At 31.8% G+C, this 6,000-nt stretch overlaps 1 protein-coding gene across 3 annotated transcripts in view; it reads left to right on the top strand.

Annotated features, from left to right (window-relative positions):
- The first annotated feature begins 4,075 nt into the window (after window positions 1-4,075).
- The window catches only part of LOC145259140 (sister chromatid cohesion protein PDS5 homolog B-like), a 246,488-nt gene continuing 244,563 nt past the window's right edge, over window positions 4,076-6,000 (top strand). For 2 of the 3 annotated variants that reach the window (XM_080116838.1, XM_080116835.1), the window contains exon 1: window positions 4,076-4,222. The gene's annotated coding sequence lies outside the window, so the exon portion shown is untranslated. Of the gene's footprint in view, window positions 4,324-6,000 lie in introns of all 3 variants that reach the window. The other variant, XM_080116836.1, reaches the window with a different exon arrangement.

Genomic DNA, 6,000 nt, shown 5'->3' with positions numbered 1-6,000 from the left:
TTATGAACTCACAATTTCCTATTTTTTTTTTTTGCTCAACCATCACCCTTACATACATCTCCACTTTCTTTTCCGCCTTCACGTCATGGGTTTGAGCCTGCCTGCCTACTACAACTTTTTTTTTTTTGAACTCACAATTTCCTTTTTTTTTTGCTCAATCAACACCCTTACATACATCTCCACTTTCTTTTCCACCTTCGCGTCATGGGTTTGAGCCTGCCTGCCTTCTACATTTTTTTTTTTTTTTGAACTCACAACTTCCTATTTTTTTTTTGCTCAACCAACACCCTTACATACATCTCCACTTTCTTTTCCGCCTTCAAGTCATGGGTTTGAGCCTGTCTGCCTACTACCACTTTTTTTTTTTTGAACTCAAAATTTCCTATTTTTTTTTTGCTCAACCAACACCCTTACATACATCTCCACTTTCTTTTCCGCCTTCACGTCATGGGTTTGAGCCCGCCTGCCTACTACAACTTTTTTCTTTGAACTAAAAATTTCCTATTTTTTTTTTGCTCAACCAACACCCTTACATACATCTCCACTTTCTTTTCCGCCTTCGCGTCATGGGTTTGAGCCTGCCTGCCTACTATCCCTTTTTTTTTTTTGAACTCACAATTTCCTATTTTTGTTTGCTCAACCAACACATCTTACATACATCTCCACTTTCTTTTCCGCCTTCGCGTCATGGGTTTGAGCCTGGCTTCCTACTACAACTTTTTTTTTTTCTCTTTGCTTAACACACACCTACAAACACCTGGTCAACGCCGGGCACCCAAGCTAGTCGATAATATAAATCTCACCTGTCTGTTTAAATGTATGTATGTATGTATGTTTCTATGTCTGCCTAAAACTTTCGACACAGACAACGGATTATCACAAGATTGGTATCATCGTTAAGCTTGAGCCTTCTGATAACAAATATTGAAAAATTGGCCAAAAACATCAATTCTTTCACCCTCAACTGGGCACTTTTCTACAGGGAGAGGTCGCTTTTTTCACATATATTTGTGACAGTCATCCCTTCTTTTCGATTGTCTACCCTTAATTTAAACCCATGTTACTTCTAGTTTGGTGATGGATGCAACAGCACACACGTCACGTTTTTTTTTCACATTCTATTCCTCCTTCACGGTACGGGTTCGAGTCAGTCTGCCTACTACAACTTTTGGGTTTGTATTACTGTACACATAGATTCGAAAAAGTTGTCAAAAAACAAATATATAACAAATAAATGTTTTCAAAGGCAAGATAAGTTACTTTTCTACTAAACTGGATATATTTTTCGTGTTTTTATTCAATGTAACATGTTTATTCAGCTCGAAAACCATACAGTGTTGACTGATGTATTGGATCATTCAAGATGGCGTCTGATTCTCTCTTTAACACCGTAAGTTTGGGAAAAGGTGTTATAAATAAAAAACCGGATAAAATACTGTTAAAAACTCGCTCAATATATGTTACCGTGACATAGGTTGACATATATTCGGCGGGGTTTTAATAGTATTTTGTATAGTTTTTTATTTATAACACCTTTTCCCAAACGTACGGTGTTAAAGATGGTGTGAGACGCCATCTTGAATTTTCGAATACATCGGTAAAGACTGTATGTTTTTCGAGCTGAATAAATATGTCACATTGAATAAAAACACAAAATATATATCCAGTTTGGCAGAAAAGTAACTTATCTTGCCTTTGATAACATTTATTTGTTATATATTTGTTTTTTGACAACTTTTTCGAATCTATGTGTACAGTAATACAATCCCCAACTTTTTTCTCTTTTGCTCAACACTCACCTCCAAACACCCAGGCAATGCCGGACACCCAAGCTAGTAAATAAAAAGTGGTAGTAGGTAGGCAAGCTCGAACCCATACTGTGAAGGAGGGAAATAATATGAAAAATAAAAAAAAAAAAACGTGACATTGTAGCAGTTAACAAACTATTTACTATAAGCGGATCAATGCCCGGTGCCAAAGTGATTCGGCCACAGTGACCAATCGGTTGGCAGGGCGGATTGATTGTAGCTGTCCCCCTTAAGGACTATTTTTAGCCCTTTGGGAGCTCAGCTGCGATCCCCAGAGAGACGGCAGCAAGCGATCTCACTCACCTTTCCAACTGCTACTTGTTGACGACTGGAGTTTGATGGCAGACGACACCTTCAAACAGACATTTACACTTTCTTTCTTTCTTTCTCTTCAGTCTGAGATACAATCTCGCCTTTTCTAAATAAACCCTTTATTATTGTTATGTTAAAAGCAATGTCGTTTGGCCTTTCGTTTATTTAAGTAATTATTAGGAGAGAAATGCACATTTCCCTCCTATAACATCTTTGCCATTGCGTCCATCAACAAACCGGAAGTGGTGAAGGTTTAAATTAAGGCTAGTCAATCGAAAAGAAGGGATGACTTTCGAAAATATCGGCGAAAAAAACGACCCCTCCCTGTAGAGAAGTGCCCAGTTGAGGGTGAAGGAATTAATGTTTTTAACCAATTTTTCAATAATTGTCATCTCAAGGGTCGAGCTTCAAAACGATATCGATCTTGTGAAAATCCATCACTTCTGTCGAAAGTTTTAGCCAGAAATACATACATACATTTAAACAGACAGGTGAGATTTATATTATAGAATATTACAAGATTATTTTACGATATTTTACGCTGACGAACCCAGTCGATCGCCTGTGTCGAAGTTGCTTTAATCAGCAGTAGTACCAATTTAGTTGTACAATGATCGTACATTTTTTGTCGTATATATTTAGTAAAACTCATGAATCTTTATGTCTGAATAAAAATAAATATAGTATAATTTAAAATAACTAAATATCTCACACATTCGTTTAAAAATGTTTTAAATTTCGTTATTTTTAATTTAACCTGTAACAGAAAAAAATACCATTAAATTAAATTCAGAATGCTTAGTGTTTATTCACACTAAACATGCTGCTGATATTGTGACTATTTACTATGCCTCCCCACGGGACAGAGTTAGACACCAGGGTCGTTGATATTGTGTTGTGGTCACTGATCGATTTAATGAGGTGAGCGTCATAAGCGTTTCGTTTCACTACCGTAAAAAAAAAAAACAGAAAAAAAATTATTCAAAATTGATTCTGAATTTTTTTTTCTTTTTTTTTTTTTATAATGAAAATTTATACTATATAAGTAATTGAATGATAAAAATAGCAATTAATAAAAAAGAAAAGTTTAATTTAAAATTGGTCGAATTTCGACGAAGACGGCCGAGTATTTAAGTGTGATAAAGAAGGAACGCAATCATCCAATGAAATCTAACGTTACAAAATGTGTTAGCTTCGCGCCGTTTTTACTTGGAGAATTTTCTTATTGCTAAATACATCTTGTACTTTTTATTTTTGATTACTTAGAAAGTTAATAAATAAAATTACTCTAAATTTGGGAAAGACGAATATTTTTTGTTTTGTTTTAAATTGTTGTTTGATTTTTTTTATTTTTATTTGCTTTAAACTCATTTACATTTCTAAATAATAATTTACTTTATTAATGTTCAATCAATCCATTTTCTCTTATGATTCCACTTCAAATGTCATCCACCTTTATTTAAGAGTGCATTTTTTAATTATGCATATTTTTATTTTATTCATAGTTTAAAGTGTCAGTACGAAAACAGCTTTAAATTAAGAAGACACTTAAAAAAAAATGTTCAAATAATTATAACAGTAAAGTTATTGGTAAATAAGATTAAATATTTGTTTTATTTTTATTAACTTTATTAATAATTGAGAAGATATTTAAAGACAAAAAGATGAACAAATAGTCCAAATAAGTGAGAATAAGAAAGTAAAGTTCAAACAAGACATATCCTAATATTAATAACAGAATAAAGTTATTTATTCGTAAATAAGATTAAGTAACATTTCTCTATTTGCCCATCTTTATTAAGAATTGAGAAGTAATTCAAAAATAAACTGATGAACAAAAAATAAATAACTGAAAATAAGAAGAAACTAAAGTTCAAACCAGAAAAGCGGTAATAAGAATCCCGCCACCATAATCCCCCTCTGTCTCTCGTTCTTACTACTCCCCCTCCGGTGTTATCCATAGTCCTCCTCCGTTCCTCTTCCAATGGGCTTTTTATGTTTAAGTCTCCATATTGGTTTATAGGTCCGTTTTTTTATTTTGGTCTACGTTTATTACCAGATTTTTCCATCTATTGTCCACCTCTCAGTGGCCTGGTCTCAAGGTAAGATCACAGCCAAGACATATTTCATCGCTAGGAAACATTTACCTGGAACAATAGGAAGACTGAAACCTGTGAAAAGAAACTAGAGGATACTACTTTTGGTATTTATTTAGACCGAGGGTTGGTCTTAAAAAGAAAAAAAAATATTTATATTTTTAAATTAGATCTTTGTTTAAAATGAATACGATAAAGAATAACTAGATGCTAGTATAAATGAAATATATTTTTTTAAATAAGGAAATAATAATTAATTTAAAACCATAATAATATAACTTTTTTTTTAATATATAATTTGTAATCTTCCTTCATTGTTTGAGTTAAAAAAATTTCTCATGGGGCAACACTAATGAAGAAAATATTCTTTTTATTAAATTAATTCTCTATAATTTTAATTTATAAACTAACTTTTTTAAATGTTTTTAACCTTGATTTGATTTTTTGTTAACCAAAATATAAAATCTGACGTTTTTTTTTAACCAATTACATTTTTTCCTCCCATTTATTATCTTTCCTTTACACATGTGTGATTTTTGTATTCTTAAAAAAAAAATTAATTTATAACAAAATATACTTAAAAAAACAGACAAAAAAAAAAAAAAACACTGGAAATATATCCTTTGAAATGTTTATATCTGCTTTAATAAAATGTTTTGTTTACTTTTTAATTTTAGATTCTTCTTAAAGAATGAAAGTATTATATTTTCAAAAATTTTGTTATTGTTATTGCTATAACATATATATTTTTTGACTTCATAATAATGAAATGAAACACTATTCATGACAATCTATTTTATATTGATAAATGAACTTATTTCTAATTTACATATTTAAACAAATTATATATTTTTAAATGTTTTATCTTATAAAAAATCCAATTTATATAACTGTAAAAAAGCGCATTTCTTCCCCTTTGATTACATCTAAACATGGCTGCCTTGTGATAAAAGAAAAATACTCAGTTTATCATATTTTTCTTGAGTGATTTACTTTTTTAAAAAAGAGTTTATTATTATATGATGATGGCATTAAATTATTCTTATCTAAAATAAAAGGGGCATAGTGACGAAATAATGGCAATTGTATGAGGAATAAGTCTTAAATATTGTCAATATTTAAATGAAACGTATTAGATGGTCGATTAGAAATCTAATTGGTTTTTGGGTTTGTTTTCGTTTAGTTTTATATAAAACTTGTACTCCCTGTATCTCCTGATTTACTTGTTTCATCACGAGTTCATAGTGAGACACAAGGTCAGTTTTTGAGGGGACAAAAATAAAAATTTCTTCAGTCTGGAAGGATTTCTTCACTGACTCAGGACGAAAAGATGTGTAATGTCAGAACAGATACTTCACTTTGTTCAAAGCCATAATGCCAACGGATTTGCTCGTTTTTTGTTTATTTGCATCCCTGCAAGGGCAAAGTCAATTTTTAATGGGGGAAAATTCATTTTCCTTAGAGGGCACTCTAGATTGGGACAAAAGTAAAAATTCATCAGTCTAGAAGGATTTCTTCACTGACCGAATACAGAAAAAATTAAGAACAGATACTACACTTTGGTATTTGCTTCCCCACGTAAGCAAATTAGACACAGGGTCGTTTTTTAATGTGTGGAAAAACCAGCTCCCCCGAAAAGTGGGCACTCTGGCAGTGTTCAAATAAATAGTAATTCTCTCTGTATGAAGGCTTTTTCCTCCATTGACCAAGGACACATTACTTAAGTAAAGCATCAGAACAGATACTACACTTTGATCTTAGCCATCGATCGAGAGCTCCTAAGG

Source organism: Euprymna scolopes, chromosome 34 (assembly GCF_053919585.1).
Source record: "Euprymna scolopes isolate OS-2025 chromosome 34, ASM5391958v1, whole genome shotgun sequence".
Classification (NCBI taxonomy): Eukaryota; Metazoa; Mollusca; class Cephalopoda; order Sepiida; family Sepiolidae; genus Euprymna; species Euprymna scolopes.
Note: the sequence above shows the minus strand (reverse complement) of the source record. Positions and strands in the feature narration are given on the sequence as shown.